The sequence below is a fragment of the Canis aureus genome, chromosome 12 (assembly GCF_053574225.1).
Source record: "Canis aureus isolate CA01 chromosome 12, VMU_Caureus_v.1.0, whole genome shotgun sequence".
Lineage (NCBI taxonomy): Eukaryota > Metazoa > Chordata > Mammalia > Carnivora > Canidae > Canis > Canis aureus.
The window spans coordinates 10,050,925-10,065,525 of NC_135622.1; positions in this window are offsets into that span (position 1 = coordinate 10,050,925).

The following is a 14,601-nucleotide window of genomic DNA, read 5'->3' on the forward strand; positions in this document are numbered from 1 at the left end:
GATGCTGCTTTGTAACACTTGCCAATTTCTATTCCATAAATTCTCCCACCAGCAGAGTAAGCTACTTGGGGCTTGACGACCAGCTAGCAAAATCCCTGACTATGAGAGGGGGGTTCAGGCAGGCTTCAGCACACCACTGCTTCCCTCTCCTCTTCTTCAGACACTGTCTCTCCTCACTCCTCCCTGCTGGGCCTAATCACCCTCCCTCTCTGCCATGTATTTACCCACATTTCCACCTAGGATTTACTACCCACCTCTGAACCTCACCAGCATTTTCAATTTCCACATTGTTCCATACCAATATTCCAATGTTCCATACCAACGGCACAAGGTTGCTGGAAAGAAGAGAGGCTTTGGAGTCAGATTTAGATTCAGTCGGTCATGACCTTGAGTAAGTAATTATGTTGAACCTCTGTTTCCTAATCAACGAAGTGATTTAAAACAACAACAATAACCCAAACCAACAACGATGCCTCCCTCATGAAGGACATCATGAGGACTATATGACACAATTGAGCTAAGAAATGCAAAGTTAAAGCTTTTGTCTTTCCCACAGCCTTCAGAGAGAGTGACACCCCCCCCCCCCCAATCTGTGCCCCAGCGCATCCCCAGTGATAGTTCTCACCACTCCGCATACCAGGGCAGGAATCTCTCCCATCACCCAGGGAGCTCCTTGAATGCAGGGCTCTTGTCTTATTTATCTTCCTACCCCAGTGTCTGGAACATGGTAGATATGCAATCTACATTGCAATACATATGCAATGAATGCTGTCTTTCTTACCACTTCCTATTTGGTCCCTAGAAGGGCTGGGACAGAAAGGATTGGGCTGGAGAAGAAGGTGGGAGGGAGAGGTTTGAGGGCACTGGAGACTCGCTGGTCTGGATGTGGGTCCCGTTGTGCAGCAGTTGGGCAAGAGTGGAAAGGATTGCGGGAAGAGCCGATGTGCTAGCCTATGGATCACTGAGCGCTCTCTCTGGTCCAGCCTGTGAGTTTCCTTGGAACACAGAGCTGAACAGAGCCCAGGGGGAAGCGAATGCACCCCCCAGCCTTCGCTCTTTCTTCCTGTCTTGTTTATCTTAGTTGCTGGGTGCTCATGTCCTATCTTTCCGTTTCTTTCACTGAATGCCTTTTTGGTTCGAATCTTTAAGTTATTTTCTCCTTCCTGTCCTGGAGATATATGAACCAGAGCCAATAAAGAAAGAGCTCTCTTTTTTCCTTCACAGCTCTGAAAGCTTTACATAAGTGTTTCTTCACTTCTATTTTATGGCCAGGACCAGATGCAGAAGTGCTAAAATATTTTGATAAGAGCTGTCCTGGCAGTACTTCTTGCTTTTACAGCTATCCAGAGGGAGCAAAATAGCTAGGAAGTCAGCCCACAGAGAGGAGAGAGAGGAGCTATGAAATGTCTCTACTGACCGAGATTCTCAATTAGTTTCAAAGATCAGTTGGATGAGGAGAGAAAGAAAATGTTTAGGCCATATCACTGTCGAGATGAAAAACAGCATGTAAGTCTGAAGGCCATAATAATCCCTAATGTTTACCGGGGTGGGTCCCTTCGAAGTTTAGAAAATGTTTTTATATACACACTGATATTCTGAGGCCTCGCGTGTCACACTCACACTCCCTGACCCCTGGCACCTATAAGGTAGGAACTGTTAGTATCCTCATGGAAGTGTTGAAACCACGTCCCAGAGAGGTTAAGTGACTCGCCCAAAGTCACACAGCTAGACAGTAGTGATGTTGGAATTTAACAGCTATGTTGGACTGCCTCTCGTCAGTCCTGCAGGGAAGGGGTCTGAGGGGCAGGGAGGTCAGGGGAGCTGCACAGGGTCACATGGAGCCACATCACTGGGCTTCAGTCCTTTCACTTCCCAGTCTGCCATGGAGTCACTGCCTCACTCTGAGCCACTTGTTTGCCTCATATTCTCTTCCACCTGCTAACTTTCCCTTCATGCTACCTATTCTTATGTTTCACTCCATTCCACCTCATCCTACCCTCTCCACATCCTTTGGAGGGGGGGGCTCTGCTTTCATTCTTCCACAGGGTTCCACATTCATGACTATGTTTCAGCAGACTGCCTGACACCGGTCCACCTGCATGCAAATATTAACTCATTCTTAATCCCCACGACAAACCTAGAAAGCAGACACTATGATCATCTTCATTTTACAGATGAGAAAACCAAGTCACCTTACTTGCCCAAGGTCACACAGCTGGTCAGGAAAGAGCCAAGGTTCTTGACTGAGCGGTCTGGCATCAAAGCACCATCCTAAATCATTCAGTTACAGCTGCCTCTCATCTGGGCCTTGAACGCACACCTCTCTGTCCTTCAGAATACATTCTTTTTTTTTTTTTTTTTTTTTAAGAGAGAGAGACAGCATGAGCATGAACATGAGTAGGTGGAGGGGCAGAGGGAGAAGCAGACTCTCCCTGAGCAGGGAGCCCCAAATGGGGCTCGATCCCGGGATCCAGCGATCATGACTTGAGCTAAAGGCAGATGCTTAACTGACCGAGCCACCCAGGCAGGCGCCCCCAGGATACGTTCTTATCCAGGTTTTCCTGAACATAGATTCTATGGGTGTCATTGTTTTCTGTCGTGTGAATTCAGACGGTGTAGGCTGGGACCCTGAGAAGGGACTTTGGAGGAGGGAATTTCTGCAGGCTCTAGCTGAGATGAAATTAAAACTCAGGTTTTCAGAGTTTCAGCCTGGGTTTCTATTTATTTATCAGGCTGTTCGCTCATCAGCCCAATGCTGCCACTTGAGGAATAGCAGCAAAAACTAAACAATCAGGCCACTTACAGGATCGGTTCGTCACAATGAAATAAACTACTCATCAAATAGGCCATGATATGTTTGCAACTAAAGAAAGCATGTCATTGTCCGAAGGGAGAGAGGAATTCAGCCTGATAGAAGAGAGAATAACTAACATGGATATAGTGATAAAATGAAAATTCTGAATCCAGTTTCCTTTGGTGAGATATAGTAGATTTTAATCATCAAAACCAAGTGGCTGAAACCCACTGAAAGCCAGATTCTGCAGGGGGGTGGGGGTTGCTTATGCAAGTGTCTTCCTTCATTTGCCACTAGACTACGAGCGCCTTGAATGAGAAACTGAAGGTTACTCATCTTGGTACAGTCCTCCAAAAGCCTGGCACATAGCAGGTGCTCAATAAATGTTTATTGAATTGAATTAAAAAGAAAACATTCGCTACTTATCAATTCTTTACTCACCCCAGGAGACAAAAGAATGAATGTGATGTTATGCTCTATTAAGTGCAGAGATGAAAACAAATGCCATGTCAAGGTTGGTAATTTAAGAATGTGAGGACTCCTGAAATAAAGCCTCTCCATGATCGAGAATTGCTTGCCAAGCATTTTCTATATCAAGGTTTACTACAACAATACCACAGAATAGCCCAGAGCCTTTCTATTTTCATTCCAACTTGTCCAAAAGCAAAGAACAAAAAACTCTGGGAAAAAAAAAAAACACAAACAGTTATTACAAATGATCTCAATTTAAAGTTCATTTTTTGGAGAGGCGAGGAGGTGGGCAATATGGCAATATATAATCTCCCTGTCCTTCCCGGCCCCTTGCTGACACACGGGGGTCAGACAGAGGTAAATCAAAAATATTATCTTTATTTTTTGTAAAGAAGGAATTTAAAGAAGGCGGTTTAAATCAGTTAGCAAATGTGCTTGCTAGTACTCTGCCTCAGATTAAGCTCACTACTACCCAGCTCTGGCAGACTTACTTACAGCTGAACAGCTTCAAACCTCTGTTAGAGGGGCCTGCCCCTTAAAACTTCATGGCATGGCAGTTGTAGGTGGCTGTGTACACACTCCCTACAGGCATGTAGATCCAAGGGAAGGATGGCATGAGCACACCCAGTTTGGTCTTCCAGATGGAAAGTCACTCCTCTTTTCCTGAGGGGGGCGGGGGTAAGGAAAGGTCTGGAACAAGAGTCTTGGAATGTTATCATAACGGTGGTCCATCCACACAAAAAGACGAAGAGTGGGGACTAATTGCTCCTTCCAACACATGACATGTTTTACAACAGATGTACTCCATTGCCGATAGCTTGTAAGTAATTTTAATTTTACCTTGTAGCAATGATTTATTGAGTCCTATGTGCCAGGCACTATACTAAAAGCTTTACAAATGCATTGGCTCATTTGATCCTGAGAATTACCCTGTGAGGGAAAGCTGTTTGGCATCTCCTCAATGACTTAAACTTGGAATTCCCACATGACCCAGCAATTCCACTCCTGGGTACAGCCCCCAAAGAACTGGAAACAGGTGTTTAGACAGTAACTTGTCTGCCAGTGTTCATAGCAACCCTATTCACAATAGCCAAAAGGTGGAAACCGTGTACATCAACAGATGAGCAGTTCAATAATGTGTGGTCTTTAATGTATTAATGTATTATTACAGCAGAATATCACTCAGCCATAACAAGGAATGGAGTGCTGGCACATGCTACAGCATGGAGAAACCTTGAATGCATTAGGCTAAGTAAAGGAAACCAGACACAAAAGGCCACAATTACTGATTCCATTCATATGAAATATCCAGAAAAGGCCAATCCATAGAGACAGAAAGACGATTCGTGGTCACCTTGAGGATGGGAGCAGGAGAGAATGGGATTGACTACTTAATGGGGGCAGGTTGCCCTCTGGGATGGTGAAAAGTCCTATAACTAGACAGCAGTAATGGTGGTATGACTCTATATGTACTTAATGCCACTGAACAGTATACATTAAAATGGTAAATTTTGTTATGTACATTTTAGCAAAATAAAATATAATTCTGGAAGGTAGGTATCATTATCCCAATTTTACATATAAGAATACCGAAGGTCTAGGAGAGATCACAGCATTATTATCAGATGGGGTGGATCTAAATTTTGGGTGGTCTAAATATTTTACAATTTGGGGATCCTTATTTAGGAAAAATAATACAAAATTATTTTGACAAAATTGTTAGAGTCCCTCCAGATTTTCTTGCAAAAGTTCTTTGCAATGCAGGACTCTGAAGCTTAGGCTTTATTAACTCCAAGCTAAGTTCATATTTGCTGTTAGTAGAATTGGAAAATGAAAAAAATATTAAAACCTACAACTCCATTTCCAATTAACAGCAAAAATACACGATATTCAGGAGTAAATTTAACCAAAGATGTGCAGGATCTCTACACTGGAAGTTACAAAACATTGCTAAGAGAAATTTTAAAAGATCTTAAAAAATGGACAGATATTCCATGTTTATAAGTTGGGAGACTCAGTATTGTTAAGATGTCAGTTCTTTCCATATCTGTCTATAGACTCAAAGCAGCTCCAATCATAACCCTACCAGGGTTTTTTTTTTTAGGAATTCTCAAACTCACTCTTCCATTTATGTGCAAACAACCTAGACTGCCCAAAGAAATACAGAAAGAGAACAGTCGGAGGACTTGCATTGGCATCATGACTTACTTTAAAGCTATGCTAACAAGACAGTGTGCTGTTAGGACAGACAAATCAATCAATCTACAAAACTGAGTAGGGTGCCTAAGAATAGCCTTGAAAGTGCTCACTGTAAAACAATCCAGGGGGGAGAGAAAAAATGTTTTCAGGAAATGGTGCCGGAACAACTGGATATCTAAATGGAAAAGTAGGTGGATAGAGCTAGAATTTGACCTGAGGTCTGTGTGCCTCTTTGCACTTCCCTTCACTACATCTCTGTTTCTCCTCTTGCCTTGTCCTTGCCCTACCTACCCTGTCTGGCCACAGTCTTCGGAGAAGTGAATCTAAAGGTTGAGACATTGGGGGCACCTGGCAGCTCAGTGATTGAGCGTTTGCCTTCAGCTCAGGTCATGATCCCGAAGTCCTGGGATCAAGTCCTGCATCTGGCTCCTCACATGGAGCCTGCTTCTCCCTCTGTCCATGTCTCTGCCTCTCTGTGTGTGTCTCTCATGAATAAATAAATAAATAAATAAATAAATAAATAAATAAATAAATAAAAAGATAATAAGAAATAAAGGTTGAGACATTGGAGCAGCCGAATCAATCACAGTGTCAAGTGTTTGCTGGGAAGATTGAGGGAGTGGGGTCTTGACTGTGAGGTCTGCCTGCCTTAGGTCTAGAGGTGCCTGGGACCCTGCTGCCTGTTGTCAGAAAGGGAGGCAAGAGGTCTGTCAGAGCGGTCAACTAGAAAAGTCACAGTACCTTTCCACTATCAGTCAAGCAATCACAGCCTGCTATCAGAGGTCACCTGGGGTCACCTGGAAAGAATGCTGAACTTGCCTTCAGAATTCTCAGGTTCTGTTCTATCTCGGGTGTGTCACTTTAATCTTTCTGATCCTTAATCTCATCGGAAAAAAAAGGGGGACAATAAACACCTCCTCTACTTTCCCCTACTGGGCTGCTGTTCAGTTCAAAGAGTATCCCTCAGAAGCTGTGAAAGATTACGTACTTGCATTTTATCGCAGTCCTGTATATACTTTTTGCAAACTGAAATGAATAACAATATTAACTTATCTGTCTTAAAATCAAATTTTACCTATCAAGTTCATTCTGTAACTATTTTTCTTGTCCCTTTTGTGTTTACAAGAGACATCTAACCTGCTACTGATGATTCAAGATTGTCTCATTCATGCAGCTTGAATCAGAAACACCTGGGTTTTTTTTTAATGTTCTTTCTTTCTTTCACTGAGTTTTTAAAATTTTCACTCATTCATTCATTCATTCATTGTATTCAGCAAGTTCTTACTGAGTGCCTACTATGTGCTCACTGTATTAATTTAACTGTAAGGGGTAAATGGGTAAAAAGAGACATGACCTCTGTCCACAGGAAGCAGAGTCTGGTGAGGATACAGACATACCCTTAAAGAGCCAATTATGGTATAATGTCATCACCACTAGGAAGGAGCTGTTCACAAGGTACAGCACTATGGGAGGAGCTTCTAAGCCTGTGGATATCAGGGCAGGCTTCACAGAGAAGGTGATGTTCTAAGTTGGGATGTAAAGGGGGAAAAAAGACTTTCCCAGGACAGTCTAGTCTTGAGTGGGTGATATGGGCATCAGAATCCAGGGAAACAGCATGTACCAAGGCACAAGGCAGCATGTCCTATTGGAGAATTGCAAGAGTATACCACGTGTGGAGTTTAAAGTAGATTGGGTATGGCCAGAGAAGAGCCTGGAGAGCTGGCAGGAACCAGGCCACCGAGGGCCTCATAAGTCACGCAGAGGAGTTTGGCCTTTATCCTGTGGATGCCAGAGTCATGGGAGATTTCTAAGCAGTAGAATAATAAGAGAACTCATGTTTTAGAAGTGAAAATATGGCCAGAGCAGATGATGGTGCAGTGCACTACAGGTGGGGGAATCAGACAAGCAGGAAGGCAGGAACAGCAGTCATTGGGATGGTCTGAACAAGGTCCATGGTGATAAGACTGGCAAAGAGGACACAGATTTGAGACTTATCTAAGACACAGAAACAGTAGGATTTAGCAATTGAATGTAGTGGATGAGAGAGAGAGAAACTCCACCCCATCCCTTGTTAGTGACATGGCTTTGGGCACAGTGCCTGACCTTTCCAATTCTCAGTCTCCTCATTCAGAAAATGGGCAGTAGCCATACCTAATTCATAGGGTTAAGAGCCTTGAAAGGGATCACTGTAAAAGCACCTATCACAGGGCTTTTTATACAAAGCAGATTTTCTGGAAATACTGGTCTCCTTTCTCACTTCCTTTTCTTCTCCTCCGGCCATACTGCAGAAAGGCTCTTCTGAACTATGGAGACTTTGCTCTTAGAGATGCTCATGCTGGATGCTAAGAACAAAGAGCATCTGGGGTTTGAAGCTTTGTGGGTAGCGTGCCTTCCCATCATATATCTCAGAGTTTTCATGATAAAGCAACTTCTGGGATCCATGGATCATGTTTTGGGCTCCTGTGGCAATCCTGTGGCAATCCTTAAGCCATCTGAGGAAGCAACCAGAATTTCCTGGTGAGGTTCTGGAAGTCCCAAGTGAAGCATGACAGTGCGGACCATGAACTCTGGGTCCTCACTCCAGACCTCTGTGATACAAGCCGATGGGAGCTGGGATCCTATGGTTCTCCTAGTTGTCAAAAGGGTTCTGGGTCTCTTCCTACTCCAGCCTGGGGCCAATGAAGGACTCTAGAATATCCCTGCAGCCCCTGCTGAGATCTTGATACTTACCATTTAGAGGCCCCACACTTTTCTCATTTTCCTATCATGATAGAGGCTACCAGGACCTTGGACATGACTTTAGGAATCGATTCCAAGCCTCCCTCTTTCTCGGTTGAATAGAAATGGGGAAAATCTGCAATGTTTCCCCCCAGTGTCCTGGCTGGATGACCAGGTGACTTTAGAGAGAGCCACACCTGAAGATAGACACACTGCTGTGTGACACATCCCGGAGGACGTGGAAGCAGACTTTGGAAAAAGTTGACTACAAAGCCACTGCCCGGGGAGTCTTCAGAGGCTAAGATAATTAAGAATGTAAGAGGTTTCTTAAATTAAACGTCCTCTTTATTTCTGACTGGCATTTCCTGGGTGTTATTGCTGAAAGGGAGAGACTTAAGAGTAACTCATGGAGTTCTTATACATGAATAATAATTAACTATCTCCAACTTCCATGGGCACTACACCTGATCAGGATCTATGCCCCTCTTTTTAAAACTAGAGCAGGTCTGACACTTTCCCTTTGTCAACGCCTCTCCCTTCACTAGGCAGATTAGCACTACAGACCACTCAGCTCCTGAGCTCCTGGGAATCCTATTAAGACACACCACAGCGAAGTCATTAATGATCTGTCTGCAGAAAACCTAAGCTCTGCTTTTTCATCCCTGGTGTCTTCCCTTGTCCTAGGGCCTTGTCTAATTGTGTGAAATAATATGCCTAAACTTGGAGGAATATGGAGTTCTCCCACAGGGACTCTGGGCTGAGGGGTAGGTCAGTCTCCCGAATGGTGTCTCTGGAACAGGGACTCCTGGGACATTGTCCCTTCCCAATAGTTCCAGGAGGCTGCAGGATGGGGAATCAGGATTAAACCAGGAACAGTGAATGATGGTAGCAGTCCTTAGCTGGCTTCTCAGCACCCAACCCACAGATGGAATCATAATAAGTAAGACTGTGGCCTTACAGGAGATGTAATTCAGGGTACCACTAGGAGCCAAGTTTATAATTATTATAACAAAAATTCACCCACAATGAAATCTTAATTATCTGATAACAAAGTTCGAGAGGGGATACCAGAAATTGCAGAGCACAGGTAATCCAAAAAGCTCATTTTGATGGATGGTAATTAGACTTATTGTGGGGATCGTTTCATAGTGTATCCAAATATCGAACCATTATGCTATGCACCTGAAACTAATATAATGTTATATGTCAATTATACCTCAAAAAAAAAATTCATGTTTATGTATGGCCCTTTCACATACATCAGTGTTTTTCAAGGATGTTTTCAGCAGCAGATACACAGTTTCAAACAAAATCTCCCTTGGCAGCTCAGTATTTAAAGCAGATAAAAGTGGAGCTGCTCGGGTGTGTGTGTGTGTGGAGGGGGGGTGGTCAGAGCCCTGTCCCCGGAGGTAAGTCCCATCCTCCTCCCCCTCCCCATCCCCCCGCACCCTTGTAGCTGTGGTTCCCATGCGAGGACTGTGAAAGCCTGGAGCCCTGAAGGACACAACTGGAAAAACACTAACAGACATTCACTCTGGACTCTCATGTGCCTTGTGAGGTAGGCAGGTCAGGAATTACTATTCTTATTTTATAGATAAGAACAGGTTCAGGGAGGCTGTGTCACCCAGGGAGTAACCAGTGGCACTGGGACTTGAACTCAATCTTCTGATGCCAAATTGAACACTCTTAACTAAACCTTAGACCCTGTTCTTTGATCACTTTCCTAGTCTACCCTCTCATGGAGGGGACACCAGGAGAAGAACATTCACCAAAGGAGAGAATAAGGGATAAGGTACATAGAGCCTTCCATATTTGTTGAACGGTCCTTTCTCTGTTCCAAAAGTGACAAATCAGCCACATGATGAGAGTCAGGTTGGAATGAGAGCTGTTCTCTGTTTCACTGATCACCTCTAGTGATTGGAATTTCAATTTCTTAATAATTTCTGTCACTGCTTGGCTGTGTCTAAATATTTAGGCAGATCTGTGCGGAGTGGATTTGCCCGTTTGATGTGTTACATATATTTTTGTATTCTGACTGTCAGTCAGTGAGGAAACCACGCCACAGAAAACAGATGTGATCTGACAGTTGCCAAATGTGGCTCTCCCTTTTTCCAGCATACCCTGAGCCTTGCAAAGCCAAGACTGGATTCTGCCTCTGGACCACAGAGTCCGGGACAACGTGACCACCTGCCATTTACCTTCCATATTCATTTTCTGTGCAGTCTTAGGCACAGCAATAACATTCCCAAACTCTGGTGATTCTTGATTCTATATCCCCAACCCTAACCTCTCAAGTTCCAGACTACATTTCCCTTTCTTTTCTTTCTTTCTTTCTTTCTTTCTTTCTTTCTTTCTTTCTTTCTTTCTTTCCTTTCTTTCTTTCTTAGAGAAAGAGAGAGAGAGCATGAATGCATGAGTGGGGTGGAAGATGGGGTGGGGGGGGGGAAGGACAGAGGGAGAAGGAGAGAGAATCTTAAGCATGCTCCCCACCCAGCACAGAGCCCAACTAAGCGCTCCATCTCACAACCCTGAGATCATGACCTGAGCTGAAATCAAGAACCAGATGCTCAACTGACTGAGCTACCCAGGCACCCCTTCAGACTACATTCCTAATTATCCACTGGACACATGTAATTGAAAGCATCCATATTTGTATATTCGAAACTAAACTAATTTCTGATAAAACAGTGCCCTCTGAATTTCCCATATTGGGTAATGCTGCTACCACTCACCTCCAGACAAAACCAGAAAACTCAGTTTTCTTGAACCCTTTCCTTCTTTCACCATCCACTTTCAACCAACCTATCAAGTCATTCAGATTCAATATTTTTAATATCTCCTATCTCCAACTCCTCCCTTCCCATGCTAATTCCCACAGCCTTAGTTCAGTCCTTCAGCCTGTTGCAATAGTTTAACAGGTGTTTCTCCAACTGGCCTAATTGGTCTCTTTCTTTCTCTTTTGTTCATCCTCTGTGCTGCCCTTCTATGATGAACTTCCTCTAAGGGCTTGCACAATCTATCCCTAATCCATCTGAGTAGCCTTATTTCCCAACACGGCCCACTATTCTCTTTCCCTCAACCCCCACAACTGTCCAGTCAGAAATTCCTCCTGTCAGTCTATGAAAGATACCTTATAACTACCCCTGCTCTTCTACCAAGAGACCCTCAGGCCTTCTCAGTCTCTGCCTGCCCTGCTGCAGTCATCGGGGATTACTGCTGAGTGCAACGCCTCCAGGCTACATTCATGGGTGCTTTTTAGTATATCAGCATATTTGTCTATGTTAGAAACCTTTTCAAAGTAAAGGTTTTGTTTTTCTTCTTTATTATATTTTGTTACATTAATAACAACAGAATAAACACAATAAGTATAATAAAGAATATACTAAATATGCTAAGTACTTATACTGAAATATGTATGTATATATTTGGTTTTCTTTATAATGTTTAACTTTTTGACTCAATAACTGGACTCATTCATTTTTGGTGCAAGAGTATTTTTAGGAACATCTCTTGCATATTAGGGCTCCTGTAGCTTTGTTTACTAAAGAATGTCTTTATTACATCCTCACATTTAAATGGGACAGTTTAGCTCTGGTGCTGGGAAAATTGGACATCCACATGCAGAAGAATGAAACTAGACCACTCTCTTTCACCATACACAAAGATAAACTCAAAATGGATGAAAGATCTAAATGTGAGACAAGATTCCATCAAAATCCTAGAGAAGAACACAGGCAACACCCTTTTTGAACTCGGCCATAGTAACTTCTTGCAAGATACATCCACGAAGGCAAAAGAAACAAAAGCAAAAATGAACTATTGGGACTTCATCAAGATAAGAAGCTTTTGCACAGCAAAGGATACAGTCAACAAAACTCAAAGACAACCTACAGAATGGGAGAAGATATTTGCAAATGACATATCAGATAAAGGGCTAGTTTCCAAGATCTATAAAGAACTTATTAAACTCAACACCAAAGAAACAAACAATCCAATCATGAAATGGGCAATAGCTCTGGTTAGTTCTTTTGAATTCCTTGAAAAGAATACAATGTGACACTGAAGTCACGTTGACTTTGTGACTTCAGTGTCACAATTGAGATATCTGATGTCAACTCATCAGACTGACTTGAAAGTAACTCATGTTACATGCTTATAAAGTTGGCTTTTAGAATTTGGAGTTGTTGCATTACACTATAAATCCTAGGTGATTTTTTTTTTTTTTTTTTTTTTTTTTTGCACATCGTTTTCACCAGGCTTTCGGTCAAAACGATATTTTTTTATTTTAATCTAAAATCTTTTATCCTCGAGGTGCCTGGATGGCTCAGTTGGTTAAGTGTCTGCTTTCAGTTTAGGTCATGATGTTAGACCATTATTTCTCAATACCTCATATCAATTATCTGTTCCTACAAACATAATAAATTACCTCCAACATAACAGCATAGAAGAACAGCAATGATTTCTTGTGAGTGTGTGAGATGGCTGGGTGGCCTTCTATTGGGCATGCTCATGTGGCTGCTTTCAGCTGTCCAAAGTCCAAAAATATCAGAAGTAAAGCCAATGAGTCACCGAAGCAATAATTAGCCAAAGTTTACAGGGCACACACCGAAAAGACAGTATGCAAACCTGGAGCACTCAAACCAAAACATGGAATGAGGCTGAGAGCATATTGTGATAAAGCAGCTTTTATAGTGAGAAAGTAGTGACTTTTCTTCCCAGTGTTTGGTTTTAATATTAGAATTTTCTTAATTGATAGAGAATCGGTGAGTGGTTACTTCATATCGATCTTGGGAAACAGCGTAAGATTCGCTTCTGATTTTCAGAGGCATAAACAAGAAATGAGCCAAGTCAAGTTAGCCTTGCCAAATAGCTAAATTAAGCTTTGCTTGTATGACTAAACTGGTCCCATCCACCCAGGCAATGCTCAGGGCTAGTCTCTGTTTGTTTTTGATGTTAACTCAGCCGAAGAGAAGCCAGGGTGCTGGGCTCCTCTGGACAGCTGAGATGACTGTGCCTCGCTCCCCCTGTGAGGTCTTCCACCCTCAAGGGGACTGCAGGAGGCTTCCCCACCTGGTCAGGGCAGTGTGCAGGAGCTTACTAAGTCTCCACCCACCTCTAATTGACCAATGCCTATTAGTCAAAGGAAGTCACGTGATCACACCTGCCCCACTCCCACGCCCACCCCCAGGCACCTGCACTTAAGTCACTGCTGGCTTCACGCATGATCCAGCTCAGCGTGAGAGGGCATAGAGTGTCCGTTTGGGAACTGTGGCCCAAGGGGGCCATGATGTTACAACCCGCCTGGTCTTCTGTGCAGTTCTTCCTGAGCCTCTTCTTCCATAGTTGTTAAAATTTCTATTTCTAGTTTTCTAGCTTTCTTACAGTTTCTAATATATTTTTCTTCACTATTTTTCTTCCCAATGCCTTGGGAGACAGTTCCTTAGCCTCATCTTTTGCTCACTAATTCAAAGTTATCTCTATCTACTCTGTTATTTATCTCTTTGACAAGTTCCTTAGTTAAAGGGTTATGTTTTTCCTACCTGGTTATTTTTACTTGAGCTTTAAACAAAAATTATCATATTCACTTCATGTTAGTGATATTGTCTTTGATAGTATATATTGTACTTATTTCCATTTCTATTATCTGTCTACCCCATACAACATGGATAACTCAGTGTATCCCCTTTGTTTTATTAGTGGTCACACTTCTCAGAGATTGGGCATTTTTCCCTGTGTTTTTTCCTCTTTCTTTCCACCTAGGTGTCAGTTACTTGGCTGTTTGTGAGCCCTATGTGTGGAAAGAAGCCTAAACTCACCTTCTCCTTTGTGTCATTCCTGCTAACTTAGCGGATGATGGAGAGAGCACCCCAGGGAGGAGAATCAGTAGATCCGAGTCTCAGTTTGACCCTCCCTGACTACTGTCTCCTCATCAGATGCCTTTGTCCCCCTTCATCCCGACTGTTTTCTTTTGGAGTTTTACTCCCTTGGCAGGAAGGCAAGAAGAAGCAACTGCCCAGTCTCACCTTTGCTTCTGTGGCCATCTATTCACTCCTCCTCACATCAGGCTTCCAGCCTCACATAATGCCAATAGAACAACCCTCTGCTGGCCGGGGGATTCTATGTTCCTGTCTCGCAATAATGGCGGGGCAGGTAATGATCCATCTCAGGCACTTCTCTTTTTAAATCTGTCAGAAGTCTTTTTCACTTTTGGCGCTCCCTCTGAAGCAGAGCTGGCCGCATGCCAACTATAAAGCACCATTTGGGGCCTGCATAGACCCTTCATGATCTCAGCAGGGCCTGTTGAACTTCAACACTTGTGTGAAATCCCCTCCCTCCCAGAGTGAGTCTTTATTTGTAATCTCTAGTCCTCTGGCTTTCAGAGCTGTCTTCCTTCTGCTTGCCTTCTGGTCTGGTGGTCC